Source organism: Lucilia sericata, unplaced genomic scaffold (genome assembly GCF_015586225.1).
Source record: "Lucilia sericata isolate MDLA Ls3-8-SP2 unplaced genomic scaffold, ASM1558622v1 Contig000136F_arrow, whole genome shotgun sequence".
NCBI classification, from domain to species: domain Eukaryota; kingdom Metazoa; phylum Arthropoda; class Insecta; order Diptera; family Calliphoridae; genus Lucilia; species Lucilia sericata.
In genome coordinates, this window is record NW_023994168.1 from 452,501 (window position 1) to 467,500 (window position 15,000).

Below are 15,000 nucleotides of genomic sequence, written 5' to 3' on the forward strand. Positions count from 1 at the left end.
TAAGCTTTTCCTTAAAATCTTGATGGGTCCTAATGTTCATGAACAGTAAGAGACTTTTTGGTCTGTCTTAATGACACTTCATCAAAAAAAGTTTATTTTGGCGAATCCGTTCGAAGGCCAACTGTGCAGATATCATTTTAAGGGAATCCAAAATGCAACATACAGATTTTACAGTTCAGGAATATTTTTATATTGGACATTATGACATGTCACCATCAGGAATATAACTAATTTTTGGCATAACAACAATAGCCAATGTTGTATAAGTAATGAATACCTATATTGTTTTTGTCATTGGAATAAAAAACATCTATCTATCTATCTATCTATCTATCTATCTATCTATCTATCTATCTATCTATCTATCTATCTATCTATCTATCTATCTATCTATCTATCTATCTATCTATCTATCTATCTATCTATCTATCTATCTATCTATCTATCTATCTATCTATCTATCTATCTATCTATCTATCTATCTATCTATCTATCTATCTATCTATCTATCTATCTATCTATCTATCTATCTATCTATCTATCTATCTATCTATCTATCTATCTATCTATCTATCTATCTATCTATCTATCTATCTATCTATCTATCTATCTATCTATCTATCTATCTATCTTTTTTTTTTTGTATTGTGGAGGTGGAAACCTTACATAGGTCCCAAACTGGGTATGTCGGATTCCTACCGACTAAAACCACCTCCATCGTCAACACCGCACTCTGCGGAACTACCACCAGGTACTACTTCGCGGGGTGGTCAGCCTTTTAGCTGATATTCTTTAATTCACTGCATTTGTTATTGTGTGAGATTCATCCTGCAATTTTCGAGTTATTTCTGCATCTCGCAATGCATTATTTACGGCTGTTAAATATGCGTTTACCATGAACCAATTGTGTTCTGACGCCATCATGATTCCGATTATGTTTCCTGTGTTTAGTTCTTCTCTTATGCATGACTCTAACCATGTTCGTAATTCTGAGAATTGGGGGCAAATAAAAACTACATGCTCCGCAGTTTCATCTTCCTCTGGGCATTTTGGGCATCTTGGTGAGTTATCATGCCCAAAGCGGTGTAGATAGCTCCTGTAGATTCCATGTCCTGTAAGGAATTGCGTCATATGGAAAGTTAGTTCGCCTTGTCTTCTATTTATCCATGCTCTGATGTTTGGGATAAGTTTGAAGGTCCAACGTCCCTTAGTTGAGCTTTCCCATCTCCTTTGCCATTCTGTCATGGTTTTTTCTCTTTCTATGTTGCTTATTTCTTTCTTTGTCAAATCTGGATTTCGAAGTCTTTCTTCGTAAATTGCCGATAGTTCTCTGGCTGCTAGGTCTATAGGTATTATACCTGCTACTACGTTTGCTGCAGAGATTGTACGAAAGCCACTACACACTCTCATATCAGGAGATCATATCCTTCGATATTGTTTTAGTTAATGCACTTTCCCATATTGGTGCACCATAAAGAAGAACTGAATTCGTTACTCTAGAAATCAGAATTCTTCTGCTCTGTCGGGGTCCGCCAATGTTTGGCATCATTCTTGCTAGGGCGTTTGCTACTGCTGTTGCTTTATTGCAAGCGTAGTTAACGTGTTTTTTGAAGTTGAGCCTATCATCAACCATTATGCCTAAATATTTAAGAGATTCGGCTGATTTAATTACGGATGTTCCTACTGTAAATGAGAGAGTCTCTCTTTTTCTCTTTCCGCTTATGAGCACGGCCTCTGTCTTGTGGTCTGCCAGGTGTAGATTCATAACTTTCATCCAGTTTCTTATAGTTTCGACAGATTCGTCTGCATATAGTTGAACCTCGTCCAATTGTCGTGCTCTGATAAGAATTGCAATGTCGTCCGCAAATCCTACCAAGGTCGCTTCTTCTGGGATTTTTAGGTTGAATATACCGTTGTACATAATATTCCATAGGAGCAGACCTAGAACCGATCCCTGGGGAACTCCTGATGAGATATTGTACGATTCCGTACCTTCGTCTGATTCAAACCACAATGTTCTGTTAGAGAAGTAGTCTTTAATTATATTTATTAAATACTCCGGGACATTAATTGATCGTAAAGATGATATAATATGTTTCCAACCAGCAGAGTTGAAAGCATTTTTTACGTCCAGTGTGATGATAGCACAGTATTTCCTGTTCTTGCCTTTTGCTGTAATTGCTTCCCTTGCAGAGTCAATTACAAAGTTCAATGCGTCGATTGTTGACTTTGCCTTTCTAAAGCCATACTGTCTCTTAGAAAGACCTTCACTTTGTTCGACGGCATCCGATAGCCTTGTATATATAATGCGTTCTAAGCATTTGCCAATTGTATCAAGAAGACAAATTGGTCTATATGCTTGTGGTTCACCTAGCGTCTTTCCTGGTTTTGGTATCAGAATGAGTCTTTGTTTGTTCCAGATGTCTGGGAATTTTCCTTCTCTGAGGCAGCTGTTAACAGATTAGCGAAGATTTCTGGTCTTATCTTAAGAGCCATTTTCAGGGCCCTGTTAGGGATGAGGTCTAAGCCTGGAGCTTTGTTATCGCCGATTTTTGAACAAAGTTTTACAATCTCTGTCTCTGTCACTACAGTCACGTCTTCATGCATTGGTAATTGTAGGTCAAAATATGGATCTCCTTCCGGAAATAGAACGGACACTATTTCGTTGATAAGTTTGGAACACGTTATTTGGGCGGACTTTTTCCCCTTTAGCTTCGACATTACCACTCGATATGCATTGCCCCATGGATTGGCATCGGCTTCGTCGCATAGTTGTTTAAAGCATTCAGCTTTACTGAGTCTAATGGCTTCTTGTATATCTTTTCTGGATTTTTGATAGGCTTTCCGGTTTGTAATAAAATCAGGCCTTCCTCTGCTTCTTTGATATTTTCTCCTTGTTTTAAGGCATTCTCTTCTTATCTTCGCAATATTATCGTTCCACCAATAGTTTTCTTTTCTTCTCTGACTCGATCTTTTTCTAGGCATAGATGCCGTTTTTAGCGCCGCTGCGATTTGTTCGGCCATATCGGATACCGCTCTATTTTCAATCCTTTGACAAGAGAATGTATCTGCAAAAACATCTTCATCTAACTTATCCTTCGCCCATCCTTGGAATTAGAATTTTCCGTGTGCTAAACGCGATTGTGTATTGGCGTTTATTGTGCCTGATGATCGCTGTGGGTATAGTGTTCACTCACCTCCCAATGCATGTTTTTTGTTAGGCTTGTGCTTACGAAGGTTATATCGACTATTGACCCATAACCTGCTCTCCGAAATGTATGCGTTTCCCCATTATTTGCCAGTACCACGTCGAGTCTAGAGAATGCTTCTAAAAGAATTCTGCCTTTATTGTTCGTTCTTTGGCTACCCCAGTCTACTGCCTAGGCATTGAAATCCCCTCCAATAACGGTTGGACGATGTCGGGCCGCATCATTTACTAAATTATCGATTATTTTTTCGAAATCATTTAGTGCTATATTAGGAGATATATAGCAACTGTATATAAATATTCCACCGATCTTTGCTTTGACGAAGCGTTGCTCTAAATGGTTCATTCCTTTCTCTATTGCATTGCTTCCGCATGCCCACACCGCTGCTTTGCTTTCTGAATCTCTTTCCCAGATATTTCTTTCTAGGTTTTTGTATTGCTCGCTTACTAAGGCAACGTCAATGTTTTTTTCACAAATTGTCTGTTTTAGAAGCTCTTGTGCTGCACTACAGTGGTTTAAGTTGAGTTGGATAAACTTCATTTACATCTGGTGCTTAACGCCTCCTTGAAGATTGCGCATCTATAGCTTCCAGCTATGTGTTTTAGGTCCCCCTTTCCATCTGCTTTACAGAGCATACAGCTTGGTTCTGCATGACAATCCTTAACTAAATGTCCCTCAAGTCCACACTTTAGGCAAAGTTTCGACCTATCAACCTCCGATTTGCAGAATCTTGAAATGTGACCAAATTCTAAGCACTTAAAACATTTGGTGAGCGTTACAACTTCTCTTAAGCGGCAGATGGACCAGCCAATTTTTATTTTGTTTAGCTTGAGTGCTTTTACTGCAATTTCTGTTGGGAGGCTTATTTTGGCCGACTGTGTTCCTCCATATGTTTTTCGGAGTGACTTTACACTGCTTTCCTTCAGGTTAGGTATCTCTAATGCTTTTGAGAGGCATTGACATATTTCCAGTTTTGTTGTAATGTCATCCATATCTTTGCATTCTATTACCATCTCATCTATATGTGTTCTTACTTCAACTGATCCTTCTAACGATGTTTCGATTTTTTTATCAAACCTCTCGGATAGGTTTTTGCTTCCGGTCTTTAAATCTAAAAGTAGGTCACCTTTCCGGGTTCTCCTAATTTTGTTAACTTCTTCACCTAGATCTTTTAGTTCGGGATCTGATCGTAGTTTCTTCAGAATATCAGAATAGGAGATTTCATTTTTGGCTGATATTATCATCGTATCTGGTCTTGACTTACGTAGTCTGGGATACCTTTTCTTCTTTATCACCGTCCAACTTGTTCGTTTCTTATCCGAATCTGGACTGCTACCAGTAGCTTCTACAGATTGGAATCGCTTTGGCATACTCTCCTGGGGTTTTTGTTGAGAATTTTTGGTGCCTTATCCGAAGTTTCTGCAGATGAGGTTTTTTTTGCTTATTTTCTGGACGGGCTTGTTTTGCCCTTTTTGGAGTCGGCATTTGGGGTTGTTTTGTCATCCATATTTCGTTTGGGCTCTCTCTTGCTGGGCCATATATTTGGGGAAGTCTGCGTAGACTGTTCCACTTCTTCCCGTTCTGCAACTGGTCTTCTATGACCTATTTCTTTGCTAGCTTTATTATACACAGCTCGTATAGCAGTAAGCTGTCCTTTAATGGAAAGGTGTATATTATTCATAGGTTTTGTAAACGCTATTAGTTCACCTATTAGTTTCCCCAGTTTGGTAAAAGAATCACTCTGGACGTCGTCTTTATTATTTTGTGGTGTTCCTTCAATCGCACAATTACTTTGAGGAGGCGTTCTTTCTATCTATCTATCTATCTATCTATCTATCTATCTATCTATCTATCTATCTATCTATCTATCTATCTATCTATCTATCTATCTATCTATCTATCTATCTATCTATCTATCTATCTATCTATCTATCTATCTATCTATCTATCTATCTATCTATCTATCTATCTATCTATCTATCTATCTATCTATCTATCTATCTATCTATCTATCTATCTATCTATCTATCTATCTATCTATCTATCTATCTATCTATCTATCTATCTATCTATCTATCTATCTATCTATCTATCTATCTATCTATCTATCTATCTATCTATCTATCTATCTATCTATCTATCTATCTATCTATCTATCTATCTATCTATCTATCTATCTATCTATCTATCTATCTATCTATCTATCTATCTATCTATCTATCTATCTATCTATCTATCTATCTATCTATCTATCTATCTATCTATCTATCTATCTATCTATCTATCTATCTATCTATCTATCTATCTATCTATCTATCTATCTATCTATCTATCTATCTATCTATCTATCTATCTATCTATCTATCTATCTATCTATCTATCTATCTATCTATCTATCTATCTATCTATCTATCTATCTAATCTATCTATCTATCTATCTATCTATCTATCTATCTATCTATCTATCATATCTATCTATCTATCTATCTATCTATCTTCTATCTATCTATCTATCTATCTATCTATCTATCTATCTATCTATCTATCTATCTATCTATCTATCTATCTATCTATCTATCTATCTATCTATCTATCTATCTATCTATCTATCTATCTATCTATCTATCTATCTATCTATCTATCTATCTATCTATCTATCTATCTATCTATCTATCTATCTATCTATCTACTATCTATCTATCTATCTATCTATCTATCTATCTATCTATCTATCTATCTATCTATCTATCTATCTATCTATCTATCTATCTATCTATCTATCTATCTATCTATCTATCTATCTATCTATCTATCTATCTATCTATTTGCGAAAAAATAACAGGTTTACCAATAGGGAAATTTTTACATCTGGGAAAATATAAGAACTAGAATCCCCAAATTGTAAAGGGTTTTTATTTATATTGTACCGATTTTTCGAAATTTTCACTGTCTATTCTATAGGAACTATAGGCTACTTTTTATTTCAAGTGGCGACGTTCCACGCCCATACAAAATAAGTGTTAAAAGTCGCATATCGAGCATAAGAGCTAGAGTCCTCAACTTTTGTATGAACACCTTTGACATATGAATACATGAGGATAAAATGGGCAGCCTAGCTATTCATGTCATCTGAAAGTCTTGACCTTCCCACACGGATTGAATATAAACAAGTTACAGTGCTATATTCCGCTGAGCCGTATCTAAAATACCCTCCACCATCTACTGTTATATTAATATTTTTTTAATAATTTTTGTTGTGTTATCATCTACTCATGTACGAAAAGACAAAACAGTTTTTACTTTATTCATTCTTGTGTGTATTGTTTTGTTTTGTATTTTCATACACAAAATTGAGAAAAGAATACAGAAATATTTTTGTAAACTTTACTCAAATGAATGAGCATAGTTTTATTTTGCACTCTAGCATTCGAAAATAAAAAGCAAAGAATATTTATCATTTAAAATAAACATGAGTTGTCATCAGTGTTGCCAGACGGTCAAAAAAGTGCAAATTCGTTGAAAAAAGTGCTAAATTCAAATCAAGTTTTTGAAAGTCGATTAAGCCATGTCAACCCGTCTGTTCGGCTGGCTGTCCAGGTATAATGTATAGGTCGCAATTTTTCACATAATTCAATGATATGTATTATGTGAAAAATGCAAAAGACTATTTAAAATTGGTCCTTGATTTGACCTTGCCTATATAAATAATAGATAAGAGGTAATTTCAAAAAATTTCGAACAAAAAAGTAGGATTTTGAACATGACCCTCTCCGATTTTGATGAAATTCGGTACACACATTTTTCATGTAAATACGGAATTTCAAGTTCTCCAAAGTTTTCAGATTCGTTACGGTCCAGATTTTATCGAGGTTTAATATTCATATTTTTTGGATTTTTTTCAACAAGCATTAAATTTGACATCATATTTTTTTCTAAACTGTTTATCCGATTTTAATCGTTTTACTTCCCAATTAAAGCCTATGTCTTGCAGTTTGATAATATTCAAGATATTTAAAAATTTATAGTTTTATTTGTTGCTACCTAGTTTTATTTGCTACCCTAAAAACAATGTAATTATAATAACCCCCTTTGCGAAGATTCTAACTGTAATATTTGTCCAGATATAAAATTTTTTACATATGGGAGAAGTCACGCAAATTATTGCAAGTTCGCTAATTTTTCCAAACGTAAATTTAGATTTTAATGTAATCTATGAAAAATATGAATAATATAAAGTTTCCCAGATATACGAAATTATATATTTAAGTCATATGGGAGGTGCCGAGCTTCCCATTGAATGTCCGCGCATTTTCTCCCAAATGTCAAAGTTCTTCATGCAAAATTTGAAGAATCTAGCTCTAATAGATTCCCAGTTAAACTATTTTTTGTATTTAATTTATATTGGATGTTCCAAGCCCCCTAATGAAAGCCAATTTTCCTTAAAATGTTCAGACGAATATTAAAGTTCATCTTGCAAAATTTCAAGAATCTAGCTCTATTAGTTTCCCAGAGAAACGAATGTTTGTATTTAATTCATAAGGGAGGTGCCACGCAACCATTGGTAGTCCGCTAATTTATTACCCATAATTGTTATATTTTCTAAGAAATAATGATTTAATATTTTCTTAATGTGGAAGGTGTCACGCCCACTATAACCATTCCGCCCATTTTGTCAACAACTATTCTTATGAATGTCAAAGTTGTCCGCAAAAAATTTTAGAACTCGCCCAATTGAAAGTACAAAATAAAAAGTATCATATAGTTTTTTCCCGACAGAAAGACACTGTAAAATTTCAAATCAGCCAAATTCACTGAAAACATTTACCATTGTCCTAAACAAGTTTGGTAATGAAAAACAGTCAAATCGGTCCACAACGTAAGTAGTAAAAGTTTAGGTCTGCCTCGAAAAAATTACGTTTTTGTCGTAATACTTAAGAAGTTTTCTCAGAAATTTTTTCACACGTTATGAATTATAACAACCGATCCATAATTTCCCATAGCCCCCATACAAAGGTACGTATTCCCATAGCTTAATCGACTCAGAAAATGATTCTAAGCCGATTGGTATACTTTAAGGTGGGTATTAGACGAATATTTCTTTGTGTTACAAACATCAGCACAAACCCACTAAAGTGGTGTAGGGTATAACTAGCTGTACCCAGTGTGCATCGCTACCCTCATCGTAATGGAATAAAATAAATATTATTATTGTAAATGTATATACATATACGTATCTGCAATATCAAAAAATCCTCTTTTATATAAGTTTGATTTTATGATTCTAGTTAGATAGAGATGTCAAGCAAATTACTGAAAGTTCGCCAATTTCTATCAATCTAAGAAAATTTGAATAGTATAATAGTTTCCAAGATATACGAAATTTTGTATTTAATTCATTTATGAGGTGCAAAGCCCCCAATTTAAAGCCCGTTATGTAAAATTTGAAGATTCTATCTCTTATAGTTTCTCAGATATACAATTTTTCTATTTCATTCATGCTCAAGTTCCCCAGATGAAAGTGCGAACTTTTTCCTCCAAAATGCTCAGATGATTATTGAAGTAATTTCTGCAAAATTTTAAGAATCTAGTTCTATTAGTTTCCAAGATAAACGAAATTTTATATTTAAATCATATGGAAGTTGTCAAGTTCCCCATTGAAAGTCCGCCCGTTATACCCTAATTGTTCAGATGAATGTCAAAGTTTCTCAAGTAAATTTTAAGATTCTAGCTCTAATAGTTTCTAAGATATACGATTTGTTCTAATTAATTCATATGGGGGCTCCACGCCACCCGCTCGTTTTCCTCCAAAATGTTCAGTTGAATATTAAAGTAATTTATGCAAAATTTGAAGAATCTAGTTCTATTAGTTTCCCAGATAAACGAATTTTTGTATTTAATTAATATGGGAAGTGCCAAGTCCCCCATTCAAGTCCGCCAATTATTTTCTAAATGTTCACATAAATGTCAAAGTACTTCAAGTAATATTTAAAGATTCTAGCTCTAATAGTGTCTCAGATATAAGAATTTTTCTATTTAATTCATATGGGGGCTCCAAGAAAAAAATCAAATTTCCCATTTTTACCCCTTTTGATACTTTTTTCCTCCCAATTAACGAAATTAAAATTATATTCCAAAAAGTTGCAACATCGTATTGGGAGCCCGTTATTATGTATTCATATGCATAAGTAATAAACCAAAAACAATGTTTTATGAAAAAAGTACCAAAAATATGTACAATTTTCACCCCTTAAACGTCCGAATATCCAAAAAGTACTAAATTCATATTTTTATTTTTTCGTCAAATTATGAAGGAGTCAACATTATTTTCTGAATGTTCTCTGGTTTAAAAGATACATGGGGTGCAAAAAAGTACCAAAATACAGTTTTTAACCGTTTATTCCCTAAAGGGGCCGAATTTGAAAAAAGTACCAGACACCTGTCCGCTTATTTTTTTAAATGAACGACGATAAGTTTTAAACTGTTTAGGAGATATGAGGTTACCGAATTTACCCTTTTTGCCCCCTAAACAAACAAAAATCCCGTCTTAGTGGATCTATTTGGTGGGAAACCAACCTTCTGTCCAAATTTCAGCTCTTTAGCTTCAACCGATTTTAACCATTTCCAATAAGGGTAAAAAAACGTATATGCCAAATTTCATCAAATTATCTTGAAAATTGCGAGCTATACTTTGATAACAACGTTTACATGGACACACGGACGGTCGAGTAAATTGATTGTATTATTTCCGAGTCCATAGAAAGTTATTGCTAATAATTTTCCTGAAATCGAAAATCCTTAACCCTTTACAAACCCGGGTCAAAGTCAAGTTTTTGATATTTTTTTATTGAAAATAGCAAAATATTGTACATTCAACTATGAATGCATTTTGACAAACTACACGAAAATATATCCAGAAATCTAGGAATAAAACTTCTTCGAAATTAACTCTCTGTCGTACTTTGGGTCAATTCAAGACCATTTTTTTAAACACTAAAAAACGCTTTTGAATATAATTTGTTTAAATAAATTTTCTTAAAGGATAATACATATATCGACTATTTAGCATAAAGTATGATTAATATATGGGGAATTTCGTGTCAAGTGACCCAATTTTAAAAATCGATGTCTTCCGATTTGCACCAAGGCCAGACACAAATTTTAAGCTCTATCGGTCAAGAACTGCCGGAGTCAGAGGGGGTCAAATATGGACATTTTGGTCATACATATACATATGTGTCTTCGGAACCACAAAATTCTCGGGGGAAATTTTAATAACTCAAAACTTTTTTAACCAATTTTGAGTTTTTATGTCTTTTTGGAAAGACAATTTTGTAGACATTACGATTTTGCTATAATATCGCAGTAAAAACTTAACTCCCAAAGTAAGTAGAATTTAAAGGAAAGCACTTAATTTTGTTCGTGATGTCCCAAAAGAAATCCTTGATTTTTTGGCTGCTAATAAGTTGTTTTGTAAGTTGAGTTATTTATAAAACAATTTATAAAAAAACAAGTAAGAGTGCTGTATTCGGCTGTGCCGAATCTTATATACCCTTCACCATAGTGTATTTAAAAAATATCAATTTTATAAAATTTTAATTTATTTCATTTTCCCGACTATATCATTATTATAGCAATAGCAAAACATAATGAGAAACAACAACGCTAAACGAAACAAGTAGGAAAGTATAGTCGGGCATGGCCGACCATATAATACCCTACACCATGAGTATATTTTAAACATTTTTATTTTTCACAAAGAAACTTTTATGTTGAATTTTACCTTAATTCCAAAGTATTTAAGCAATTTATTGATAAAAAACAAATTTTCTTAATGAGGCTTTATATAGGAAAAAGATATCTTTTTATATAATAGTTAATTATGTTGAGTTTCATGGCGATACAAATGGTTACAAGTAAATTTTAGACGTTTAAGACATTTTTTGAAGGGGAGTTTGTATGGGGGCTAGGGTCAAATAAGGGCCGATCGTTACGAAAATCTGCAGTATCATTTATACTTATATAAAACTTTTTTATACTTATATAAAACTTTTTGACGTAATTATGGCATAGAAAGCCCAAATAGGGAGGTACGGTTGTATGGGGGCTAGGTGAAATAATGGACTGATTTCAACCATTTTCAATAGGCTTCGTCCTTGTGCCAAACATGCTTGGTCCAAATTTCATCAAATTATCTTGAAAATTGCGGCCTGTACCTTGCGCACAAGGTATTATACCATACACCCACTATAGTGGTGTAGGGTATAATAAACCAGGGTAGGTAAAAATATCGCTCGCGATCGCTATTTTATTTATATCGCTCGTTTTAAAATTCAAAATCGCGAGTTTTATTTTTCAACACGCGAGCACAATTTTAATTAGAGTTTTATGTGTTTTGCATTCGCTTCGTAAGCGATATTTACATGTTTTTGTTTTTTTTCAACTCGCTTACGAGCGACCCTGGATTATGTGAGAAGAGTACTTTTTGAATTTTCTATAATATTGAACCTAGAAATAAAAGGGAGACTTTTTGGTACAATTGGTATTTTTTGATATTTTATAATAAAATTCGTACTGACTGTTTTTTTTTATAGAGCTCTTACTAGTTCTATATGAGAAAAATATATATTGTTGCCAACCTTTTTGCATTTGTATTACACTATCTTAAAGAGAACATTGTTCTTTGAATCCTTGTTATGGAAATTTTAAGAAATCGCTATAATATTGCATGTTATAGTAAAGAGTATACTTTTTTATGAAAATGATTAAAATAATATTTGTATAATAAGGATCGAAAGCATTTTAGAAATTGCTTTCGGTGCGGGAAGTTTTTCGACCGAATCGATTTAAAAAAGAGCGTTATATTATCAGTACCGCAATTCAGTAACTTTTTAACGACAAAATTTTGTCGTTAAATAGTCAAAATTCGTTAGTTAACGATAATTCTAGTTAAGTGCTATTCTGTAGTAAAATATTTTCTATTTTTGTCGGTAATCATTGTCGGTAGTTAACGAAAACCTTCGATAAGCTAACGACTAACAAATAGTTCTTGTTAAAACATAACGATATTTATAATGTTGTTAATTCTATAGATAAATTTAACAAAAAAGGTAACTTTCAATAAAATATAAAACTTTTTATCAATTGCTAACATTGTTTTATTGATCAAATAGAAGAATAATTTAAATAAATTATTTAATATTACAAAATTGCACAAAAATGGCATTTGAATATATTGGTATGTATTTGGAAGATCATTTTCAACATCATATTCGGACTCAAGAACGAAGAATACTTCGAAATATGGAAAATCCATTTGATTTGAGTGATCGCGAATTTGTATTGCTCTATAGGATAGATAAAAGTAAAATGCATGACATTATTGATTCAATACAACACAGATTCACTTGTAATAGGATTACTGGAATTTCCCCGGAAAAACAGGTAGACAATTCATCTTTAAAATTACCAATAAGTAAATAAGACAGCTTTTTAAGATTCTTTCTGCAATTCGCTTTTATGCAACGGGATGTTTTCAAAGGCCTGTGGGTGAACAGTGGGGCATTTCTATAAGCCAACCCTCATTTAGTCGTTCTTTACATAGAGTTACTGATGCAATCAATGATGTGTTATTGAAGCAATGGGTCAAGTTCCCGATAACAACGTATGAAAGGAACAGTGTTAAAGAACAATTTCGAAACAGTTCATATCCCTTTGACGGCTGTATTGGTGCTATTGATTGTTCTCACGTTGCTATTCTTGCTCCTCCAAACAACGAAGGAGCTTACGTTAACCACCATGGTTACCATTCTTTAAATGTGCAAATGGTATAATATGAATGGAAATTGGTATTTTACAGACTTAAAATATAAATTATGCATTACCTTTAGATTTGTGATCCATACTTAAAAATATTAAATGTGAATGCACAGTACTCAGGCTCCAGACATGATGCATATATATGGAGCTCAAGTCCTGTACGAACTTTACTGGAAAGGACATTCAATAGTGGAGAGAGAAGAACGTTTTTAATAGGTCAATTATATGATAATATTTATGTATATACAAATACGTATAAACATAAAGGAACTATCTATAATTACATACTTCAGGTGATATGGGATATCCTTTAGAGCCTTGGCTTATGACTCCTTTGCCAGAGGAAACTCCCGGTACACCAAGATTTAGATATAATGAAGCGCTTTGTAAAACTCGTAACTGCATCGAAAGGGCTTTTGGTGTTATAAAAGCAACATGGAGATGTCTTTCAAGGCACAGAACTCTACAATACAAACCTGCTTTTGCCGGGAAAATAGTAAATGCTTGTACAGTACTGCATAACATTAAATGTCAGAATAACAACTTCTCATCTAATGAGTTTAATGATGAAGTACATTTTCAAAGTCAAGACGAATCCCTAGAACAAAACCAATCACTACTTTCAGTAGCAAGACGCATTCAAAACCAAATTATTGAACAATACTTTAGTTAATTATTTAATAAATAGCTACTAAATAAATTATTCATAAACATTTTTAATAAAAATTAAGATTTTATTTTAAATTTAAACAATAAAAAAGGCAAAATAAAAACAATAAATACAATTAAGGTTTAAAAACAAAGTTATTTAATTTGACGCTTTCTTCTATATTTGAAAGTACAATTTCCATTCTCTTATAAGAGGCCAAAATCTCGTTTAGAACGACGAAACTATCCGATATTTTATTTAAAGCTTTTGCCGTTTCTTTTTGCGCATTTGCTAAATTCTGAAAATGATAAAAAAGTTATAAATTATTTATGTATATTAACAAGTAAGTTTAATCAGTCAAGTCCAATTATATGTACCCTACATCTTCAGTAGACCTAATATATAATCAGACACTGTAGACACTCACCATCATTGCATCAGCCTGAGTTTTTGCAATTTGTAAAAACTCTTCTTTAATAGAACACTCCCTTTTTTGGCGCTTTTTTGGTATTTCACTTTTATTTCCGTTTCCGCAGTTCGATGTAGTGGGAACTTCTGAAATACTTGCTTCACATTCAAATTCTACTGTTTCTGTAACATTTTCCTCTTGTCCAGTGATCGTGATTTCTTCATTTAACTGTTGTATATATTGTAGAATGCAATATAAGTGTATATTAATTTAAATCGTATTCATAATTAACTTACCACAGTGGTATCAAAACTGTCTGGAACACTTTCATTCCCCATCATGTATTCCCAACCGACAATCCCTACTATTCTCTCTTCCAAGGGTGAAAGGAAATCTTCTGATAGGGGTTTATTTCCAGTCTTTGCTCTCTCTCTTTTTAAAATTTTAAATTTTGAGGAAGCTTTTGATTTCATGTCCCTCCAAACCTAGAATTTAAATAACAAATAAATAATTTGTAAAGTTATGGTAAAAATACTTACAATTTGCCATTGGTCAGCACTTTTAAATGCACCTGGAATTTTGTTTATTTCATTGGCCAAATCTTCCCATTTCTTCCTTGCCATTTCCTTACCATGCAAGGCAGCAAATTTCCCTTCAGCCAAACCTTTTTCATTTTCCAGGAAAGAAAGAAGTGCGGCATGTTGTGCTGCTGTGGCTCGAGGGCCTCGTGTTTTCTTCCTAAGGAAAAATTATTAAATTACACAAAATTTTCGCTTATAATTTAATACTTATTCTTTTTTTTCCATTTTTATGCATAAACTTTTTTTTAATAATTTTATTTATTTTTTATACAACTTTGACATTCTCACATTTGTACCGATATTTATCGTTAAAATATTCTGACGATAATATTCGTT

At 33.2% G+C, this 15,000-nt stretch overlaps 1 protein-coding gene across 1 annotated transcript in view; it reads left to right on the forward strand.

Moving 5' to 3' along the window:
• The window catches only part of LOC119601027 (muscle calcium channel subunit alpha-1-like), a 188,395-nt gene that overhangs the window by 1,590 nt on the left and 171,805 nt on the right, over window positions 1-15,000 (forward strand).